Here is a 24,682-nt window from a genome sequence, read left to right on the forward strand (position 1 = left end):
CTGACAAAAGTGCTAAAAAATCTCTACAATGAAAACTACAAGACACCAAAAATAAAGAAATTGAAGATCTTAGAAGATGGAAAGACTTCAGATGCTCCTAGATAGGCAGAATTTATTTGATCTTTTCATGTTAATCCCATAATTTTTAAAAATTCTTTTCATGGATTGTGTGGTCAATTTTCTTTTCTTTTCTTTTTTTTCTTTTTGTTTTACGTTTACATAGGGTAATGATGTTTTTTTTTCCCTTTCCCCCACCCCTCCCACCCCTCTTTTCCCTCTATACAGTCCTTCTTTTCTTCATTCTTACCGCTCTCCTTAGCCTAACTCTAAACCTAACCCTAAACCTAATGATAGCCCCTCGCAACTCCCATTATATGTCCTCATCCGCTTATCAGTGAGATCATTCGTCCTTTAGTTTTTTGAGATTGGCTTATCTCACTTAGCATGATATTCTCCAATTTCAACAATTTGCCTACAAATGCCATAATTTTATCATTCTTCATTGCGGAGTAATATTCCATTGTATAAATATGCCACAGTTTCTTTATCCATTCATCAACTGAGGGGCATTTAGGTTGGTTCCACAATCTGGCTATGGTGAATTGAGCAGCAATGAACATTGATGTGGCTGTATCTCTGTAGTATGCTGATTTTAAGTCCTTTGGGTATAGGCCACGGAGTGGGATAGCTGGGTCAAATGGTGTTTCCATTCCAAGCTTTCTGAGAAACCTCCACACTGCTTTCCAGAGTGGCTGCACTAATTTGCAACCCACCAGCAATGTATGAGTGTTCCTTTTTCACCACATCCTCGCCAACACCTATTGTTGCTTGTATTCTTGATAATCGCCATTCTAATTGGGGTGAGATGAAATCTTAGGGTAGTTTTGATTTGCATTTCCCTTATTACTAGGGATGTTGAACATTTCTTCATATATCTGTTGATTACTTGTACATCTTATTCTGTGAAGTGTCTGTTCATTTCCTTAGCCCATTTGTTGATTGGAATATTTGTATTCTTCGTGTAGACTTTTTTGAGTTCTTTATAGATTCTGGAAATTAGCGCTCTATCTGAGGTATGGTTGGCAAAGATATTCTCCCACTATGTAGGCTCTCTCTTCACATTTCTGATAGTTTCCGTTGCTGAGAGAAAGCTTTTAAGTTTGAATCTATCCCAGTTGTTGATTCTTGCTTTTATTTCTTGTGCTATGGGAGTCCTGTTAAGGAAGTCTGATCCTAAGCCAACAAGTTGAAGATTTGGACCTACTTTTTCTTCTATAAGATGCAGGGTATCTGGTCTGATTCCAAGGTCCTTGATCCATTTTGAGTTGAGTTTTGTGAAGGGTGAGAGACAGGGGTTTAATTTCATTCTATTGCATATGGTTTTCCAGTTTTCCCAGCACCATTTGTTGAAGAGGCTATCTTTTCTCCATTGCATATTTTTGGAACATTTCTCTAGTATGAGAAAATTGTATTTATTGGGATTGTGTCCATGTCCTCTATACTGTACCATTGATCTACCTGTCTATTTTGGTACCAATACCATGCTGTTTTTGTTACTATTGCTTTGTAGTAGAGTTGAAGATCTGGTATTGCAATACCCGCTGCTTCACTCTTGCTACTGAGGATTGCTTTAGCTATTCTAGGTTTTTTATTCTTCCAGATGAATTTCATAATTGCTTGCTCTTTTTCTGCAAGGTACATCATTGGGATTTTAATTGGAATTGCATTGAATCTGTATAGCACTTTAGGTAGTATAGCCATTTTGACGATATTAATTCTGCCTATCGAGGAACATGGGAGATATTTCCATCTTCTAAAGTTTTCTTTAATTTCTTTCTTTAGTGTTCTGTAGTTCTCATTGTAGAGGTCTTTCACCTCTTTTGTGAGATTGATTCCCAAGTATTTTATTTTTTTCGATGCTATTGTGAATGGGGTAGTTTTCCTAATTTCTCTTTCTGAAGATTCATCACTTATGTATAAAAATGCTTTGGATTAATGAGCATTGATCTTGTAACCTGCTACTTTACTGAATTCACTTATGAGTTCTAAAAGTTTTCTGGTGGAATTTCCAGGTTCCTCTAAATATATAATCATGTCATCAGCAAACAGGGATAGTTTGAGTTCTTCTTTTCCTATTTGTATCCCTTTAATTTCTTTGGTTTGTCTGATTGCTCTGGCTAGAGTGTCAAGGATGGTGTTGAATAGAAGCGGTGAAAGAGGGCATCCCTGCCTTGTTCCAGTTTTTAGGGGGAACGCTTTCAGTTTTCCACCATTTAGAATGATATTAGCCATGGGCTTAGCGTAGATTGCCTTTATAATGTTAAGGAATGTTCCCACTACCCCAATTTTTTCTAGTGTTTTGAGCATGAAGGGATGCTGTATTTTATCGAATGCTTTTTCTGCATCTATTGAAATAATCATGGGATTCTTAACTTTAAGTCTGTTGATATGGTGAATGACATTTATTGATTTCTGAATGTTGAACCAACCTTGCATCCCTGGGATAAAACCCACTTGATCGTGGTGCACTATCATTTTAATATATATTTGTATGCGATTTGCTAGAATTTTGTTGAGAATTTTTGCGTCGATGTTCATTAAGGATATTGGTCTGAAATTTTTTTCCTCGATGTGTCTCTGTCTGGTTTAGGTATCAGGGTGATATTGGCTTCATAGAACAAGTTTGGGAGGGTTCCCTCCTCTTCTATTTCATGGAATAGTTTGAGGAGTATTGGAATGAGCTCTTCTTTAAAGGTTTTGTAGAACTCGGCTGAGAACCCATCTGGTCCTGGACTTTTCTTTGTTGGTAGGCTTTTGATGACCTCTTCTATTTCATTGCTTGAAATTGGTTTATTTAAGTTGTGTATGTCCTCCTTGTTCAGTTTAGGTAGTTCATATGTCTCTAGAAATTTGTTGATGTCTTCGAGGTTTTCTGCTTTGTTGGAGTATAGATTTTCAAAATAGCTTGTAATTATGTTTTGTATTTCACTCGAGTCTGTTGTGATGTTTCCTTGTTCATTCCAAATTTTAGTAATTTGAGTTTTCTCCCTCTTTCTCTTTGTTAGTATGGCTAAGGGTTTATCAATTTTGTTTATTTTTTCAAAGAACCAACTATTTATTTTGTTAATTTTTCCAATTGTTTCTTTTGTTTCGATTTCATTGATTTCGGCTCTGATTTTAACAATTTTCCTGTCTTCTACTACTTTTGGTATTGTTCTGCTCTTCTTTTTCTAGTGCTTTGAGCTGTAGTGTTAAGTCGTTTATTTGTTGATTTCTACTTCTTTTTTAAATGCACCCCATGAAATAAATCTTCCTCTAAGTACTGCTTTCATAGTGTCCCAGAGATTTTGATATGATGTGTCTTTGTTCTCGTTTACTTCTAAGAATTTTTTTATTTCCCTCCTGATGTCTTCTGTTATCCATTCATCATATAGTAGTGTATTATTTAGTCTCCAGGTATTGGAGAAGTTTCTGTTTTTTATTCTGTCATTTATTTCTAATTTCAATCCATTATGATCTGATAGAGTACAAGGTAGTATCTCTATCTTCTTGTATTTGCTAACAGTAGCTTTGTGGCATAAAATATGGTCTATTTTAGAGAAGGATCCATGTGCTGCTGAGAAGAAAGTGTATTCGTTCTTTGTTGGATGGTATATTCTATATATGTCTGTTAAGTCAAAATTGCTGATTGTGTTGTTGAGATCTATAGTTTCTTTATTCAATTTTTGTTTGGACGATCTATCCAGTGGTGAGAGAGGTGTGTTAAAATCGCCTAGTATTATTGTGTTGTGGTTTATCTGATTTCTGTAATTGAGAAGGATTTGTTTGACATTTGTGGATGAGCCAATGTTCGGGGCATAGATATTTATGATTGTTATATCTTGCTGATTTATGCTTCCCTTAAGCAGTATGTAATGTCCTTCATTATCCCTTCTGACTAGTTTTGGTTTGAAGTCCACATTATCTGAGATGAGGATGGATATTCCAGCTTTTTTGCTGTGTCCGTGTGCATGGTATGTTTTTCCCCATCCTTTCACCTTTAGTCTATGGGTGTCTCTTTCTATGAGATGAGTCTCTTGCAGGCAGCATATTGTTGGATTTTCTCTTTTTAATCCAATCTGCCAGTCTATGTCTTTTGATTGATGAGTTCAGGCCATTAACATTCAGGGTTATTATTGTGATATGATTTGTATTCCCAGTCAATTGACTCATATTTGTTTTTGACATGATTTGGTTTCTCCTTTATTTGGCTATTCCTTTAGGCTAGCGCCTCCTGTTGCTGATTTGCATCATTGTTTTTCATCTCTTCCTTGTGGAATATTTTGCTGAGAATGTTCTGTAATGCTGGCTTTCTTTTTGTAAATTCCTTTAGCTTTTGTTTATCATGGAAGGATCTTATTTCATCGTCAAATTTGAAGGTAAGTTTTGCTGGGTATAAGATTCTTGGTTGGCATCCGTTTTCTTTCACGGCTTGGTATATGTTGTTCCAGGCCCTTCTAGCTTTTAGGGTCTGGATTGAAAAATCTGCTGGTATTCTTATTGGTTTCCCTCTGAATGTAATTTGATTCTTTTCTCTCGCGGCCTTTAAAATTCTGTCTTTATTTTGTATGTTAGGTATTTTCATAATAATGTGCCTTGGTGTGTGTCTGTTCTAATTTTGTATGTTTGGAGTTCTATAAGCCTCTTGTACTTGGTTTTCCATATCATTCTTCAGATTTGGGAATTTTTCTGTTATTATTTCATTGAATAGATTGTTCATTCCTTTGGTTTGTTTCTCTAAGCCTTCCTCAATCCCAATAATTCTTAAATTTGGCCTTTTCATGATATCCCATAATTCTTGTAGATTCTGTTCATGATTTCTTACCATCTTTTCTGTTTGGCCAACTTTGCTTTCAAGATTAAATAATTTGTCTTCAATGTCTGAGGTTCTGTCTTCCAGGTGTTCTATCCTATTGGTTATGCTTTCTATGGAGTTTTTAACTTGGTTTATTGTTTCCTTCATTTCAAGGATTTCAGTTTTTTTTTTTTTTCAGTATCTCTAACTCTTTATTGAAATGATCTCTTGCTTCCTGTATTTGGTCTTTTAACTGTTGATTGGTGCGATCATTTAATGCCTGCATTTGCTCTTTCATCTCCTCCTTCAATGCCTGCATTTGCTCTTTCATCTCCTCATTAGCTTCCCTGATCATTTTAATTACGTACATTCTGAACTCCCTTTCTGACATTTCTTCTGCTGTGCTGTCATTGGGTTTTATTGATGTAGTATCTAGGTTTGTTTGGGACATTTTCTTCCCTTGTTTTCTCATATTGGTCAGTTGTCAGTGGGACCCTGAGATATTGCAGTTTTCCGCTATTGGCTTATAGTGTCCCGGTAGATTTCCAGTGTATCACCTCCTAGCCTTCAGTAGCCTGATGTCTTGGAGGAATCTGATAAAGCAGAGCATCCGAAGAAATCTGCCCCAGCCCCTTACTGGTTCCACGGTTTGGAACTGGCTCTGTGTGGAAATGCTCTCACTGTGGGACTGCACCGTGCAGCTGACTGTGTGGGAGGAGCCCACTGCTGGAGTGTGGAAGGCTACCTTGGGAAGACTCAAGCTGCCCTGCCCGGCTCTGCTAAGCCACCTCTATCTGGGCCTGCCACCCGGGCCGAGCTTTGCCCAGTGGGCAGACTCACCCGTGGCTCCACTTCAGTCCGAGTCTCTCAATGCCTCCCCTTCTTAACTCCTGGGTTCTGGAGCGACTGGGGGTGCAGTCTCCCTCTAGGCCACCATCTTGGATCACCCCGTGAAGAGAGCCTGCAGCCGGAGTGGGCAGAGCCGCCTGAAGAGGTCTCTTGCTGCCCTGCCCTGATCCCAGAGTCTGCTTGCAGATCAAGGCTCTCCGTTTGTTCGTTGCCCGAGTACGCTGCGCTGCACTGACTCCGGGACTTGGAGCTTGTTCTGGTCAGAAAGGCTCTCACTAGCGGGCCAGTTCCATTCCGAGAACCTGGAGAAGCTGGCTGTGTGGGCGGGGCCCACCTCCGTAGTGCGCAGGGCCGCCTGTGGATGACTCTAGCTGCCCTGCCCGGCTCCAATAAGCCACCTCTATCTGGGCCTGCCACCCGGGCCGAGCTTTACCCAGTGGGCAGACTCACCCGTGGCTCTATTTCAGTCCGAGTCTCTCAATGCCTCCCCTTCTTAACTCCTGGGATCTGGAACGACTGGGGATGCAGTCTCCCTCTAGGCCGCCATCTTGGATCGCCCAAATTTATTTTCAAAATTAAATTCTTTGTCTTCATTGTCTGAAGTTCTGTCATCCAAATGGTCTAGACCGTGGGTGATATTTTCTGTTGAATTTATAATTGACTAATTTATAATTGATTGATTCCTTCATTTTGAGAATTTCTTCTTCTTTTTCAAAAACTCTGTTTGTTGATCTTTCACTTCCTGTATTTCTCTTTGATTTAACTCTATATACCATCCTTTACTTTGCAGATCAAATTGACTATGGGCATTTTAAACTTCTTGGACATTTATTCTATTGTGTTGTCAGTGACTTCTCTTATTGTGGAATCTTGGTATGTTTGTGGTGTTTTGTTCCCTTATTTTTTCATGTTGTGACCCCAGTTGCAGCCAAACCTGTGGGCACCCTGGCGCTGAAACTTCAGGTTCTGGCTCTTGCCCCCAGACAGGGGCAGTGTGCCCCCAAACTTCAGTGGCATCAAACCATTGGCACCCCAAACAAACCAAATCTCTGGCCAGTATCCCAATATGGGTGTGGCCATGTGTAACCAAACCTGGAGTGTCCCTGGCAGCAGATTTCTGAACAGTGGTGGAAGTGGTAGTAGCAGGAATTGGTGACAGCAGTCATGGGGTCAGCAGCAGCTGCAGACATCAGTGGTGTTGGCAACAGGTGGGACAACCATGGCAACAGTGGCCACAGCAGTGGCAGCTGCAGCAGCACCCAGAGAGGAGACCTTCAGGTGACTTCCTGGTAGTAGCAGTAGCTTTGGTGAGAGCAGTGTCAGTGGTAGCAGGAGCAGCAGCTGCAGCAGTGTAGATGGTAGCCAGCCATCTGAGGCAGCAGTGACCTCTGGACCATGTTGACTGTGACAATGTCAACATCAACAGCAACACCCAGAGAAAAGACCTCCAGGCATTTATGGCAGTGGCTTCAGGGGCAGCTGTGCCCCAATAGAAAGCTTCAGGGAAATGACAGTAGTGCCTGCAGCAGCAGTGCTCAGCAAAAATGTGCATGAGCACTATTGCCCTTCAGTCTGATTGGAGGATTTGGGGGTTATAATCTATAAAATCACCTAATTTTAAAATTGTAGCAGCCAAAGGGAGTGGTTATAATTAAAATGCCTACAAATGTAGTCTATTGAGGCTATATTCTCAAAGAGGATCACAAGACTTTTCATTTCTCACAGTGGCACCTATGGCATGCATAAATTCTGTTACCCATATGGCCTGTATGATGTGCATCTGGTCTATGTCCTATACTTTGTCGCTGCATAGCCTCTAGAAACTCAGTAATTTAAAAGACCTTAGCATCTTGAACTTATGTAGCCTCTATGATCTTCATACCCACATTATCCTGAGTAGAAGAAATGACTGTATTATCCCTGATGAACTATGTAGTGTGTATAAATTGAGTAGCTTAAATAAACATATTGGCCTTTATGATTTGTGTAGCCTCTGTGGCCTGATTATACTGTATGACTTACATGATCTTTATGACTTGCATAATATCTATGATTTGAGTAGTCCAAATATCCTAATATCTGCTATGACTTCCATACCCAATACGGACTACTTAACCTCTGTGTCTTTCATAGTCTCTATTGCCTATGCACCCTCTATGTCCTGATTTAACAAAGTGATCCAAGTAGCCTTTATTACATGTATATATTCTATGACTTTTAAAGCCTCCAAATCTTGGAATCACTTATTTACATAGAAATATATTTATTGATTTTTGAAATGTAAGCATTCTATAGATATATTATGTGACAACTTGAATTAATATTGCTGAACAGTATGCATGATATGGTGAGAGAGCAATTATTGTTTTGTGGATTTGATAAAAATTAAAATTATGAACAAAACATAAAAATAAAAAGAATTGCAAAATGTTTGAAAGATACCTTTAAAATGCTATGGTCTTTATCCTATAAATAAGAACAAATTCATGAATATATATATATATAAAGAGCATGCATATAATCCAGAATTACTATTGTAATTCTGATGCAGGGAGTTAATAATTTCAAAGCCATCCTCAGAAACTTTTGCAAGCAAATGGACGAAATTGGAGAATATCATGCTAAGTGAGATAAGCCAATCTCAAAAAACCAAAGGAAGAATGATCTCGCTGATAAGTGGATGATGATACATAATGGGACGTGGGAGGGGTTAGTTTTAGGGTTAGAGTGAGGGTTAGGGAGGGGGGCAAGAATGGGGGAAGGAAGGACTGTATAGAGGGAAAAGAGGGATGGGAGGGGTGGGGGGAAGGGGAAAAAATAACAGAATGAATCAACCAACATCACCCTATGTAAACGTATGATTACACAAATGGTAAGCCTTTACTCTATGTACAAACAGAGAAAGAACATGTATCCCATTTGTTCACAATAAAAAAAAAAGAAAAAAAAAAGAAACTTTGTGAGAACCTCTCTACAAATATAAATAGAAAGGGGCTTGGGATGTAGCCAATTATTAGAGTACCCCTGGATTCTATCCCTATTAAATTCACATGTAAAAAAATTACATTACTATGTACATACACAGGATAAAAAATCAATGTGGATAAAATATCAAATTCATTTTTAAAAAAGTATATTATTTATACAAACAAGTAAAAGCATAGAAAATTTTATTGGCAATAGAAACAAGAATAAGCATATCTTAATTCCAACAATGTCCTAATTTGTGAAGTAATGGAAATTTTCATATATTCAAAAAATATAGACAAAAATAAAGCAATGTTATATGAAGTAAGGAAACCTCTCCTACAACATGAAATGTAGCCTATAAAATGAAAGAATAGGGGCTGGGGAGATAGTTCAGTCGGTAGAGTGCTTGCCTTATAAACACAAGGCCCTGGGTTCGATCCCCAGAACAAAAAAAAAGAAAGAATAAAGGAAAAGAAAATTTAACCAACCATAGATATGTCATAGATATGTTATTTACAAATGCTTTCATATAACTACAATCTGCAACTATCACTACATGCCACAGAAAAGCACTTATTGTGAAACTTGACTTTCATAAAAATGGATTTTCACAGAAAATCCATAACAAATATTTATTTATAGAGAGCGCATGGAAGTGAATTCTAATGAATAATATTAAACTGATTTAGGATATTGATTTATTAAAATGCCTTGACCTAGAATTTTCCAAAAATGTGCACATTATCAACTGAAGACCCACAAATATCAGAAAAGATTTTAGATCATGCTGCTACTAACTAGCAAAGGGGAGTTGGGTGGTTAATTTAAACAAACTGGGACATCACTGTAGACAAACAGAAGATTTTAAAGAATTTAAATACATGATAAACATAGGACAGTCTATATTCAATGATAACAGAAGAAATAAAATGAAGCTTCTGAAAAATCTTTTCTGCTAGATATCTTCTCCATCAACATTTTAAAGTTTGACTTCTACTTTAATCTTTGGGCCTCTCAACTGTGTCTCCTTATAAGTGTAGGCCACAATATTTTATATCACTGAATTTCTCTCAGTATCTCTATTCTAGAGTAAAGGATATACAACATACCAAGAAAGGTAGAGATTAAAGACTAAAAGAAATGTCATTCATATTTTATTTATACAAAAAGTGCCCTGTTTTTTCTTTAAAGCACAAATCTGAAACACATTCTTATAGAGAAGTTTCCAGAAGATATTCATGTAGAGAAGAAAATTAAATAACCAAAATTAATTAAAAATTGTGAAGGGAAGTTATGCATACCCAGGAAGACCAAGTTTCTGCAATTCTCTAGCATCACATCTCTATATAAGTTTTGTTGAGATGGCTGAAGGCATTTCCATTCCTCTTCAGTGAAATCAATGGCCACATCCTTGAATGTAAACAATTCCTGAAATAAAAATAGAAAAATTAATAGTACAGATGAGAAGGGAGCAGCTTGAATTTCATCTGACAGTGACAGTAGATGGTGGATCGACTGCAGGAGTTCTGAATGCATCAAGCCTTGGACTGCCCAGAGAACCTCTGTTGAAGAGGTGATTGTGTACTATTAACCTGCAGACTGACTGCAGACCACAATGTGATCACCAGTTTCCTGCTTTTGCCTAAAATTTCACTGCCATCATACCCACAGGTTTTGTTAAACGTGACTGCCACAACTTTGAGACAATAGCCAAGACCTGTAGGACCTGTGTATGGACTGACAAAGCCCCATCTCCAGGAACCTTCAGACCAATTGACTGCACCCTGCACTGGGACCACACCCCACCTCCAGGACCCCTGAACCAGACAGACGACTCTGTGCCCCAGGACCCCTTCCCAACCAACCACAACCTGTCTCTAGGACACCCGGTCAACACCCCATGACCTTAGCTGCAGCTCCCCATTTGTTAACATACTTGTAAGCCAGTATGGCCACCTTGGATCATTCCAGAAGTGGAAGCTTCCATCTTTAGGTGGGATGAATCCCATCTTGAGATGCCTGCTGGAAACTGGAAGTTCATTGTCATGTTCCTCTCATGCAGCAAGCTACCATAAATGAGAGCTTTGAAAAATACATAACTGTTATAGTGCAGGTTTTCTTTCCTCCTATTTCAAAAATTGTAAGTTTTGTTTCTTTACTTTTCTTGCTCTATTTTCCTTTTATTTACCTATTATCTCAGAGTCTTTTTCTCCCTTTTGTCATGCTAACAACCAACTTCTTTTGAATGCACTTTCACACTTTCTATGATCTAGAACTTCTATATGCTGTTTTCTAATCCCATTAACAGTTACATCCTACACCCCTCTCCATGCTTTTTGTCCTCCATTAGAAACTGAAGACCTTATTACAAATCTGTTACACTGCAGATAATAATTGAACTCATTCTCTCTGTTTATTATGACAATATTGTTAGTGTCTTCAAAGCAGCTATTTGTTTTAGGGTTTCATATTATCTGTACTTGGTGCTGCTAATGTTGATCTCCCCCTTAAAGAAGGTGTTTTGGAAACCTATAGGGACACTGTAAGACTATAAGGGAGAAAATGTAACACCAAAGATCTGCACTGCTAGAGGGGAGGATACATGAACAACATGAAAAAACAAGGAAAGAAAATGTTCTAAATAAACCCAGATTCTATAGTCAGAGAACCCAGTGACAAGATGGTAGGAGAAATGTCAGAAAATACATAATTAAAATGATTTATGAAGCAATGTCTGAAATGCAGGCAATGAATGATCACTCCAATATTTGTTGAAAGATACAACTGCAGGAAGTAAAAGATCACTTCAACAGAGATACAGATTCTCAAAGAAAGAAAAACAGAAATCCTTGAAATGGAAGAAAAAACCTCAGATAATGAAGACAAAATATCTTATCTTGAAAATAAAGTTGATCAAATGGAAAATGGTAAGCAATCACAAACGATACCTCCAAGAACTCAGGGACATCATGAAAATATCAAATTTAAGAATTATTGGGATTGAGGAAGGCACAGAGATACAAGCCAAAGAAGTAAACAACCTGTTCAATGACCTGATGTTAAAAAATTTCCCAAAACTGAGGAATGAAATGGAAAATCAAATGCAAGAGTGTTTCAGAACACCATATGCACAAAATAACAACAGATCCACAGCAAGGCACATTATAATGAATATGCCTCATATATAAAATAAAGGTAGAATTTTAAAGCTACAATAGAAAAGCATAAGATTACATGTGGAGGAAACAAATATGGATATCAGCAAATTTCTCAGCCCAGACTCTAAAAGTTAGAAGGACCTGCAACAACACGTTTCAAATTCTGAAAAGCGTGGTTGTCAACAAAGAATTATATACCCAGCACAAGTAATGTTCAGATTTAAAGACAAAAAAAAAATCCTTCGGTGATAAACAAAAGTTAAAAGAATTTGCAAATAGAAAGCTTGTGCTACAGAACATTCTCAGCAAAATATTCCATGTGGAGGAAATGGAAAACAGCAAGGTAGGTCAGCAAAGGGAGGAACTACCTGAAAGGAAAAAAAAATCAAAGGAGATACCAACTCAAGTTAAAAACCAAAAATAAACCCAAATGACTGAGAATACAAATCATATCTCTATGATAACCCTGAATGCTAACGGCCGAAACTCATCAAAGAAAAGAGATAGACTGGCAGATTGGATTAAAAAGAAAGATCCAACCATATGCTCTCTCACAAGACTTATCTCATACAAAAGGATACTGCAGACTAAAGGTAAAAGGATAAAAATACCTACAACACACAGGTACTCAGTATAAAAGCAGGGGTTTCATCCTTATATCAGATAAATTGGACTTCAAGCCATGGTTAGTTAGAAGGGATAAAGAGGGAAATTTCATACTATTTAAGGGAGTCATAAATCAGGAAGACATAATTATCATAAATATTTATGCCCTGAATAACAAGGCATTCATGTACATCAAACAAATTCTTCTCAATTTCAGGAATGAAAGAGACCACAACACAATAATTCTGGGTGACTTTAGCACACTGCTGTCACCACTGAATAGACCTTCCAAACTAAAACTAAACAAATAAATCATAGAATTCAATAAAACTATCAATAACTTAGAATTAACAGACATAAATAAAATATTCAATCCATTAACGAGTGATTACACTTTCTTCTCAGCAGCTCCCTTTTATACAAGTTTTTTCTCCCCACTTCTCTCACAGAGCTCTCAATACTAAATTTAAAATTGCTCTGAAAACAACTTTCTGCATCCTTTATGCTTATCTCAATACACACTCCCTATACACCTCAGTGAGCCCTACCCACCCATAACAGAAGGATCTCCCACACACATGGTAGAGCCATCTGACACACATCATAGAGCTCTCCTACACACCTTATATATCTCCTCTACAAGATCACAGGCCAAAATCTACCAACCTCAGAGAGCTCTGTCTACATTCCTAAGAGTAATCTTCCTACACATTAAAGAAACGCATTCATACTCACCTCCACAACAGTCTCTACACTCCTCAGAGAGACATCCCAACATACCTCAGTGAGTACAAGTTATACTACTAACCAATCCCTCTTTACTAACTGTATTTTATTTCAAGCACTCTCTAAATCCCTCAGAAAGTCCATGTACTCACCTCACATAATCCTCAGTAAACACCTAAGAGAACACTTTTGACTCACAACAGAGGCTTTTCTTATGTGTCACAAATACTGACCCTCACCCAGAACTTAACCCTTACTATAATCATAAACCTAAACCCTCCCTACATACCACAGAAATCCTAATACTGACCCTGACCCTGACCAAATCATTATCCCTAAGCTAATTTTAAACCTAATCTCATAGTACCATTACTTCTACATCAGTTTGTTCTCCTTACTCATCTCACACAGCTCTCATGCCTCAACTCTATAGACCCTCCAAACACAACCTACTAAATTCTTTCTGTAATTCACAGAGCACCCTCCCTGTGATCCACTCCCTCCAACTCGCCTCAGGTAACACTCCCATACACCACCATGTGACCTCAAACCCATTCCATAAAGCCACTTTATTTTTTTTATTATTGTATACAAATGGGATACATGTTGTTTCTCTATTTGTACATAGAGTCAAGGCATACCATTTGTGTAATCATACGTTTACATAGGGCAATGATGTTTGATTGTTTTTTTTCCTTCCCCCCCACCCCTCCCACCCCTCCCACCCCTCTTTCCCCTCTATACAGTCCTTCTTTTCTTCATTCTTACCACACTCCTTATCTCTAACCCTAAACCTAACCCTAAACCTAATGCTAACCCCTCCCACCCCCATTATATGTTCTCATTCGCTTATCAGCGAGATCATTGTCCTTTAGTTTTTGAGATTGGCTTATCTCACTTAGCATGATATTCTCCAATATCATCCATTTGCCAGTAAATGCCAAAATTTTATCATTCTTCAGTGTGGAGTAATATTCCATTGGGTATATATGCCACAGTTTCTTTATCCATTCATCAACTGAAGGGCATCTAGGTTGGTTCCACAATCTGGCTATGGTGAATTGAGCAGCAATGAACATTGATGAGGCTGTATCTCTGTAGTATGGTGATTTTAAGTCCTTTGGGTATAGGCCAAGGAGTGGGATAGCTGGGTCAAATGGTGTTTCCATTCCAAGCTTTCTGAGGAATCTCCACACTGCTTTCCAGAGTGACTGCACTAATTTGCAACCCACCAGCAATGTATGAGTGTTCCTTTTTCACCACATCCTCGCCAACAGCTATTGTTGCTTGTGTTCTTGATAATCGCCATTCTAATTGGGGTGAGATGAAATCTTAGGGTAGTTTTGATTTGTATTTCCCTTACTACTAGGGATGTTGAACATTTTTTCATATATCTTTTGATTGCTTGTACATCTTCTTCTGTGAAGTGTCTGTTCATTTCCTTAGCCCATTTGTTGATTGGATTATTTGTATTCTTCGTGTAGAGTTTTTTGGGTTCTTTATAGATTCTGGAAATTAGCAGAAGTATGGTTGTATGGTTGGCAAAGATATTCCCCACTCTGTAGGCTCTCTCTTCACATTACTGATAGTTTCCTTTGCTGAGAGAAAGCTTTTTAGTTTGAATCTATCCCAGTTATTGATTCTTGCTTTTATTTCTTGTTCTATGGGAGTCCTGTTAAGGAAGTCTGATCCTAAGCCAACAAGTTGAAGATTTGGACCTACATTTTCTTCTATAAGATGCAGGGTCTCTGGTCTGATTCCGAGGTCCTTGATCCATTTTGAGTTGAGTTTTGCGTAGGGTGAGAGATAGGGGTTTAATTTCATTCTTTTGCATATGGTTTTCCAGTTTTCCCAGCACCATTTTTTGAAGAGGCTTTCTTTTATCCATTGCATACCTTTGGAACCTTTGTCCAGTATGAGAAAATTGTATTTATTTGGGTTTGTGTCCATGTCCTCTCTTCTGTACCATTGATCTACCTGTCTATTTTGGTACCAATACCATGCCATTTTTGTTACTATTGCTTTGTAGTAGAGTTGAAGATCTGGTATTGCAATACCCCCTGCTTCGCTCTTGCTACTGAGGATTGCTTTAGCTATTCTAGGTTTTTTATTCTTCCAGATGCATTTCATAACTGCTTGCTCTTTTTCTGCAAGGTACATCAATGGGATTTTAATTGGAATTGCATTGAATCTGTATAGCACTTTAGGTAGTATAGCCATTTTGACAATATTAATTCTGCCTATCGAGGAACATGGGAGATCTTTCCATCTTCTAAGGTTTTCTTGAATTTCTTTTTTAGTGTTCTGTAGTTCTCATTGTAGAGGTCTTTCACCTCTTTTGTGAGATTGATTCCCAAGTATTTTATTTTCTTCGATGCTATTGTGAATGGGGTAGTTTTCCTAATTTCTCTTTCTGAAGATTCATCACTTATGTATAAAAGTTCATTGGATTTATGTGCATTGATCTTGTAACCTGCTACTTTACTGAATTCACTTATGAGTTCTAAAAGTTTTCTGGTGGAATTTCCAGGGTTCCTCTAAATATATAATCATGTCATCAGTGAACAGGGTTAGTTTGAGTTTTTCTTTTCCTATTCGTATCCCTTTAATTTCTTTGGATTGTCTAATTGCTCTGGCTAGAGTCTCAAGGACGATATTGAATAGAAGTGGTGAAAGAGGGCATCCCTGCCTTGTTCCAGTTTTTAGGGGGAACGCTTTCAGTTTTTCACCATTTAGAATGATATTAGCCATGGGCTTAGCGTAGATGGCCTTTATAATGTTAAGGAATGTTCCCACTACCCCAATTTTTTCTAGTGTTTTGAGCATGAAGGGATGCTGTATTTTATCAAATGCTTTTTCTGCATCTATTGAAATAATCATGGGATTCTTAACTTTAAGTCTGTTGATATGGTGAATGACATTTATTGATTTCTGAATGTTGAACCAACCTTGCATCCCTGGGATAAAACCCACTTGATCGTGGGGCACTATCTTTTTAATATATATTTGTATGCGATTTGCTAAAATTTTGTTGAGAATTTTTGCGTCGATGTTCATTAAGGATATTGGTCTGAAATTTTCTTTCCTCGATGTGTCTCTGTCTGGTTTAGGTATCAGGGTGATATTGGCTTCATAGAACAAGTTTGGAAGGGTTCCCTCCTCTTCTATTTCATGGAATAGTTTGAGGAGTATTGGAATGAGCTCTTCTTTAAAGGTTTTGTAGAACTCGGCTGAGAACCCATCTGGTCCTGGACTTTTCTTTGTTGGTAGGCTTTTGATGACCTCTTCTATTTCATTGCTTGAAATTGGTTTATTTAAGTTGTGTATGTCCTCCTCGTTCAGTTTAGGTAATTCATATGTCTCTAGAAATTTGTTGATGTCTTTGAGGTTTTCTGTTTTGTTGGAGTATAGATTTTCAAAATAGCTTCTAATTATGTTTTGTATTTCACTCGTGTCTGTTGTGATGTTTCCTTCTTCATTCCAAATTTTAGTAATTTGAGTTTTCTCCCTCTTTCTCTTTGTTAGTATGGCTAAGGGTTTATCAATTTTATTTATTTTTTCAAAGAACCAACTATTTTGTTAATTTTTCCAATTGTTTCTTTTGTTTCGATTTCGTTGATTTCGGCTCTGATTTTAACTATTTCCTGTCTTCTACTACTTTTGGTATTGTTCTGCTCTTCTTTATCTAGCGCTTTGAGCTGTAGTGTTAAGTCATTTATTCGTTGATTTCTACTTCTTTTTTTGAATGCGCCCCATGAAATAAATCTTCCTCTAAGTACTGCTTTCATAGTGTCCCAGAGATTTTGATATGATGTGTCTTTGTTCTCGTTTACTTCTAAGAATTTTTTTATTTCCCTCCTGATGTCTCCTGTTATCCATTCATCATATAGTAGTGTATTATTTAATCACCAGGTATTGGAGTAGTTTCTGTTTTTATTCTGTCATTTATTTCTAATTTCAATCCATTATGATCTGATAGAGAACAAGGTAGAATCTCTATCTTCTTGTATTTGCTAACAGTAGCTTTGTGGCATAAAATATGGTCTATTTTAGAGAAGGATCCATGTGCTGCTGAGAAGAAAGTGTATTTGTTCTTTGTTGGATGGTATATTCTATATATGTCCGTTAAGTCTAAGTTGTTGATTGTGTTATTGAGATCTATAGTTTCTTTATTCAATTTTTGTTTGGACGATATATCCAGTGCTGAGAGAGGTGTGTTAAAATTGCCTAGTATATTGTGTTGTGGTCTATTTGATTTGTGTAATTGAGAAGGATTTGTTTGACATTCGTGGATGAGCCAATGTTCGGGGCATAGATATTTATGATTGTTATGTCTTGCTGATTTATGCTTCCATTAAGCAGTATGTAATGTCCTTCTTTATCCCTTCTGACTAGTTTTGGTTTGAAGTCCACATTATCTGAAATGAGGATGGATACTCCAGCTTTTTTGCTGTGTCCGTGTGCATGGTATGTTTTTCCCCATCCTTTCACCTTTAGTCTATTGGTGTCTCTTTCTATGAGATGAGTCTCTTGCAGGCAGCATATTGTTGGATTTTCTCTTTTTAATCCAATCTGCCAGTCTATGTCTTTTGATTGATGAGTTCAGGCCATTAACATTCAGGGTTATTATTGTGATATGATTTGTATTCCCAGTCAATTGACTCATATTTGTTTTTGACATGATTTGGTTTCTCCTTTATTTGGCTATTCCTTTAGGCTAGCGCCTCCTGTTGCTGATTTGCATCATTGTTTTTCATCTCTTCCTCATGGAATATTTTGCTGAGAATGTTCTGTAATGCTGGCTTTCTTTTTGTAAATTCCTTTAGCTTTTGTTTATCATGGAAGGATCTTATTTCATCGTCAAATTTGAAGGTAAGTTTTGCTGGGTATAAGATTCTTGGTTGGCATCCGTTTTCTTTCAGGGCTTGGTATATGTTGTTCCAGGCCCTTCTAGCTTTTAGGGTCTGGATTGAAAAATCAGCTGATATTCTTATTGGTTTCCCTCTGAATGTAATTTGATTCTTTTCTCTTGTGGCTTTTAAAATTCTGTCTTTATGTTGTATGTTATGTATTTTCATAATAATGTGCCTTGGTGTGGATCTGTTGTAATTTGGCATGTTTGGAGTTCTATAAGCCTCTTGTACTTGGTTTTCCATTTCATTCTTCAGATTTGGGAATTTTTCTGATATTATTTCATTGAATAGATTGTTCATTCCTTTGGTTTGTTTCTCTAAGCCTTCCTCAATCCCAATAATTCTCAAATTTGGCCTTTTCATGATATCCCATAATTCTTGTAGATTCTGTTCATGATTTCTTACCATCTTCTCTGTTTGGCCAACTTTGTTTTCAAGATTAAATAATTTGTCTTCAATGTCTGAGGTTCTGTCTTCCAGGTGTTCTATCCTATTGGTTATGCTTTCTATGGAGTTTTTAACTTGGTTTATTGTTTCCTTCATTTCAAGTATTTCAGTTTGCTTTTTTTTCAGCATCTCTAACTCTTTATTGAAATGATCTCTTGCTTCCCGTATTTGGTCTTTTAACTGTTGATTGGTGCAATCATTTAATGCCTGTATTTGTTCTTTCATCTTCTCCTTCAATGCCTGCATTTGCTCGTTCATCTCCTCATTTTCTTCCCTGATCATTTTAATTACGTACATTCTGAACTCCCTTTCTGTCATTTCTTCTGCTGTGCTGTCATTGGGTTTTATTGATGTAGTATCTAGGTTTGTTTGAGACATTTTCTTCCCTTGTTTTCTCATTTTGGTCAGCTGTCAGTGGGACCCTGAGATATTGCAGATTTCCGCTATTGGCTTATAGTTTCCTGGTAGATTTCCAGTGTATCACCTCCCAGCTTTCAGTAGCCTGATGTCTTGGAGGAATTTGATAATGCAGTGCATCCAAAGAAAGCTGCCCCTAGCCCCCTACTGGTTCCAGGGTTTGGAGCTGGCTCTGTTTGGAAAGGTTCTCACTGGGGGCCTGCACCGTGTATCTGGCCATGTGGAAGGAGCCCACTGCCGGAGTGTGGAAGGCTACCTGGTGAAGACTCTGGCTGCCCTGCCCTGTTCTGATAAGCCACCCCTATCTGTGCCTGCCCCCCGGGCCGAGCTTTACCCAGTGGGCAGACTCACCTGTGGCTCTATTTCTGTCTGAGTCTCTCAATGCCTCCCCTTCTTAACTCCTGGTTTCTGGAGCGACTGGGGGTGCAGTCACCCTCTAGGCCGCCATCTTGGATCACCCCGTGAAATGAGCCTGTGGCCGGAGTGGGCAGAGCCGCCTGAAGAGTTCTCTGGCTGCCCTGCCCTGATCCCAGAGGCTGCTTTTGGTTTGAAGCTCTTCGTTGGTTTGGGGACTTGTGGGCTGGTTCTACGTAGAAAGCCTCTCACGGGCGGTCTCTTCCGAGAAGCTAGCCTTGAAAGCACCTCCCACCGCAGGGGTCCAGGCTACTTGGGGAAGTCTCTGGCTGCCCTATCCTGGTCCCTGAAGCTGCTTGCATGCCGGGGTACGCTACGCTGAGCTGGCTCCAGGACTTGGAGCTTGTTCTGGTCAGAAAGGCTCTCACTAGGGGTCTAGCTCCGAGAACCTGGAGAAGCTGGCTGTGTGGGCGGGGCCCACAGCCGGAGTGCGCAGGGCTGCCTGTGGAAGACTCTAGCTGCCCTGCCTGGCTCCGATAAGCCACCTCTATCTGGGCCTGCCTCCCGGGCCGAGCTTTACCCAGTGGGCAGACTCACCTGTGGCTCTCTTTCAGTCTGAGTCTCTCAATGCCTCCCCTTCTTAACTGCTGGGTTCTGGAGTGACTGGGGGTGCAGTCACCCTCTAGGCTGCCATCTTGGATCGCCCCCATAAAGCCACTTTACATGCACCATAGTGCCCATCCTACTCAGCTCAGTGGCCACAAACTATCAACTTAAATTGCCTCCCAAAACATCTCAGAATATTCTCTTATACATCAAAGAAAGCCTGTTCACCTTAAATGCATTCTCTACATACTTCAGAGAGGTGTCCTTGCATATCTCAGTGAGAATAAATTATACAGCATTGCAAGCCCATTCTACTGACAAAATTTCCTTGTAAGCACACCCTAAACACGTCAGAAAGTCTATCAACAGATGACAGACATCCCTAAATACACACCTTAGAAAACCCTTTCATCTCACCACAGAGGACTTCCCTACAAACAGAAATACTGACCTTGACCCTGAACTTAACCCTAAGCCCTCCCTACATATTAGAGAGCCCTCTCTGACACTGACCATGACTCTAAACTCTGAACCTGATTCTAAACTTTAACCCTAACCTAATAGTGTACTACTCCCTTGTTCATCAGTTTGTCCTTCCTACTCATCTCACAAAGCTCTCACTACTCACTTCAAATGGTTACCCAAACAAAACACAATGAACCCTTTCTACACTTCACAGATCTCCTTCCCTTTGCACCTCTGGGAGGTCTCCTAACTCACCTCAGTGGGTTCTCCAACACATGTAAAGGAGCCCTCTGACACATCATAGAGTCCTACCTATTTGCTCTGAGAGCTCAAAGAGCCCTCTCTATACACATCTTAATGACACACCAAAGAAATCCATCACTACTCATCTTAAGAGCTCTACCTACACATCTCAGAGAGTTGTCCTTACAGGCCTCAGAGAGTACTTACCATGCTCCTTTGGAAGCCCTCTCTAATCACCTCAGAAAACCTGTGAACTCACATTAGGGGATATTTACTACACACCTCAGAGATTCAGTTGAACTCATCACAGAGGCTTTCCCAATACAATTCAAACACTGATCCAGACCCTAACCCAAACCCAAACCTAACACTAACCCCCAAACTGTAACACTAAACCCATAATTCAATTGCTAATCCTAAATCTAGACCTAATCCAAACCCAAAGTCCTCAAATTGACCTTAAACCTACCCCTAACTCTCCCTTCACAGCTTGGAATTTGCTCCATACAAAAATCAGAAAACCCTCCCTACACATTTCAGAGTGCTCTCCTAGTACTTTGAAGAAAACCCTTGCTACTCATCTCAAAAGAAGAACCTGCAAATATCAGAGACAGCCCTACAGACCTAAGTGAGTACTCATTATGCTCTTTTCCAAGGACTCTCTGACCACCTCAGAGAGCCCTTCTGCTAACATCAGAAAACCCTCAGTGCACTCATCATAAAGCTTTTTGGAGTGTCCTATGTACACCACAAAGAGGTGTACTTAATTAATCACTCCCACTTATGTCAACAATCCCTCCTACAAAACTCTTAAAGCCTTCCTACACCCTTCAGATGGTCCTTCCATCATACCTCATAAAGCCCTCCTTATAAAATGAAGAGAACCCACCATTACACCTCAGAGAACCTTTCCTACATTACTCAAACACACTTCCCTACATGTATAAAAATTTCCTCCCTACTCATATCAAGAACCCTACATATAGAACTCAAAATTTTATCCTTACCCACCTTAAGAACACTTTCTTCACACTTCATTGAGCAACACCTAAGTAACTCAGAAAACCTTCCTTATGCACCCAGGTGTGTATTCCCTAAAAATGTCAGTGATATTAATTCAAACCTCAGAAGACCTGTGCTATACACCTCAGCAAACCCTACCCACACATCTCAGATAGACTTCACTACTTTTTAAAAAGTTGTCCCTACTGACTTTTGAGGATTTTACCTACACTCCTCATAGATTCCCTTTACTGTTGTAAAAGATACCTTAGTGTATTCTCCCTACTCATATCAGATGGATATCTCTATTCATTTCAGAGGGCCCTCACTACACAACTGAAATTGCACTACTACACAGGGAAAAGTGCTTTATAACACCTCATATATACCTTCTACACACCTAATGGAGAGTTTACTACACACTTCAGAGGGGACAGAAATCAATAATCCCTCACCAGAGGGTGAAAGAACTGAGAAATTGATCCCATAACAAGGCCTAACAAAGGCTGGAGAGAACAAGGCCTTTATTTGGGAATTTTAACATTGTCCAGGTTATCAGGAATGTAAACACAACATTTATTAGAGATCTCTATATTTCTGTTACTAGCAAACATAGATTAAGCCTACCCGTGTCTGTAGACCTTAAACTGACTAAAATCTTCTGACTCTGGAAATTTCTCTTGATAGTTATCAGGCACAATTTCCTAAGAATCTCTCTCTTGTAGCTTCCAGTCTTTATTCTAGTGGGCTAATACAAGGGTACATCTTAAGTTACATTAACTATTATTTCTTTTAAATGACCAAGAATGGCTACATTTTGGATTTAACTATTTGGCTATGTGTCTAAGATAAAGCTGGTCTAAGTGACCTGTTCTTGTCTGTTAAAGAGTCAGCTGAGTTTCCACAGGGGTCACTTGTAGAGAACTTGAGAGCCTTAGCTTTAGTGCCATCCATTAGGCAGGGTCTTCTCGATGAGGTGGCTTCCCTGAAAGCACCAGGGATGTCTCCCATTTTCCTTGACACTCCTCTGCAGCAGGTGCACTGATTGGCTTTTCATCCTCTAGTCGCCTCACAATCTCCCTGATTGGGAGGTCATGTGACCCAGAGTTTCAAAGCACTTTAGAAAAGTCCTCTTGTTCCCTCGATTTAGGCTGACTGAGGGAAAGACCTAAATACTGGCTTTTCTTGACCTCTGTATTTAATATCAATCTCTAAATTTGATCTTAACCATCCAGCAAGCCAGTCTCACCAGTCATAATGTAATAGTGCTGGGATTTATTTTCAATGTCTATGACTTTACAATTATTTACCCCTTTTATCTAATTGGGGTCTACATTATCTGTCCTATCCATTTTTTAACATTTGAATTTTATGAATGCTTTTATTTAACACAAAAGCAAAGGCCTTGTCTTATAGCAGTACATCTGAAAAATATTAATCAGGCAACAGGTAGAGTTTACAAGGAAAATACAAAATGCAATCACCGACAGTAAAACATTCAGTTTGTGCAATAGCTATTTTGAATTTTGGCTGAGTTATTCATTGTATACCCTGTTTGAGATCACAGTAATCTTTACAACAAACATCAAACTTTTGAACACAACTTTCAATAATTTAATGTCTGACTTACTTTGGAGCCATTCTACCATGCAGCAGGGTGAGTCAGAGCCTTATCTCAGGTAAGGTGGGGCTCTTCACAAATCTTACGATGTTCTAATCCTGAAGCTAATTTTTTCCTCTTTTGCCATGACCCTCATAACCAAATTCTCATGTTCAGTGAGGAGCAATCAGGTATTAGAAAATAAAGGTTTATAAACACAAATTTAGAAGATTAAGCTGAGATCAGGTGGAGCTCTGTTCTCTGATAGAAATGCAGGTCTAAAGAGTTATGTAAGCAATATTTATATATGTTTTATTATTAGGTTAAATACTATGTAAGCATTATTCTTTGTTTTCACGAAAGTTACAGAGACTTGGACATCTATGAAACTTTTTCACAGCTGCAAAGTACAATGTTGGGAGTTCTGTGTAGCTCTCAAGGAAGTCCACTGTTCAAAGTTACTGTAAGGTGGCAGGAACCAGAGAAGGGAGCTGATGAAACACTGGTTATCTAGCAAAAAATTCCTTCCGGCCCAAGAGCTGTGTGCCTGAGATCAATGTCAGAGTTGATAGCACTCCTGTATAGAGCCTCCCCAGGGAGGGTACTGCACAGCAGTTAGGCATCTTGTGCCCCTGCACAGGAACACTCCCAGGCAACAGGCATGCCACAGTCATGAGGTCATCAGAGACACCAATCTCAGTCACTGTTGTCGCATTTTTGCTACTGCACATTGCACTTCTTCTTAAATGTCATTTTAAGAAATTTACAGATATTGACTCCTGAGTTTATAGAAACTTTAGTTAACACAATTTAACATTAAACCTAAAACATGAATTAAAGAAATGCTGAGATAGCTTTTAGCTTTCCTTTTGTGTGGCAAGTTGGCATAATGCTCTCATGTTTCACAATATTAACCTTTAAACAAATCAGGCTCTCACTAACTTTTAGAAATACACTTGCATTTAATTTTTTATCTCAGTGTAAAAAGTAACAAATTTTACATACACCCTATTGATGACAGGTCCTATAATAAAATATTATATCTGGAAAATTATTCACTCATCTTATTGTATAAAAAAAAAACCAAGATATCAGACAAGTGTAAAAAAAAAAAAAAAACCAAGATATCAGACAAGTGTACCAACAGTATTTGGTGTCTCTTTCCTCTTGAAGAAATGTCCTAGAAAAATTAATGTTAGACATTTTATAAATATCAAAAATTTAGTAGTTTGACCACCTAGAGACTTGTGAGTTAATTTTAAAGACCAAAATTGTGAGCTCAAATATATAGCATTTAAGAAAAACAAGAGTAATGGACATTAATTAAATCATGAGAGAGTGAGAAGGAGAAGGGCAGAGAGAAGAGGTAAAAGGAATAGATAAAGTGTTCTGTGTTGCAGCCCAGGAGAAATTTAAAATGAACACTTTTTTTCCTTGAGTTTCAGACTGGTCTCCCATTGAGCATTCTGGCTTCCTCCATTTACATTTCAAT

The 24,682-nt window shown here is 38.5% G+C and overlaps 1 pseudogene; it reads right to left on the reverse strand.

Moving 5' to 3' along the window:
* Positions 1–6,763, reverse strand: part of LOC124965321 (zinc finger protein OZF-like) — a 72,568-nt pseudogene extending 65,805 nt beyond the window's left edge.
* Positions 6,764–24,682: the final 17,919 nt, after the last annotated feature.

Source organism: Sciurus carolinensis, chromosome 15 (assembly GCF_902686445.1).
Source record: "Sciurus carolinensis chromosome 15, mSciCar1.2, whole genome shotgun sequence".
In the NCBI taxonomy this organism is placed as follows: Eukaryota; Metazoa; Chordata; class Mammalia; order Rodentia; family Sciuridae; genus Sciurus; species Sciurus carolinensis.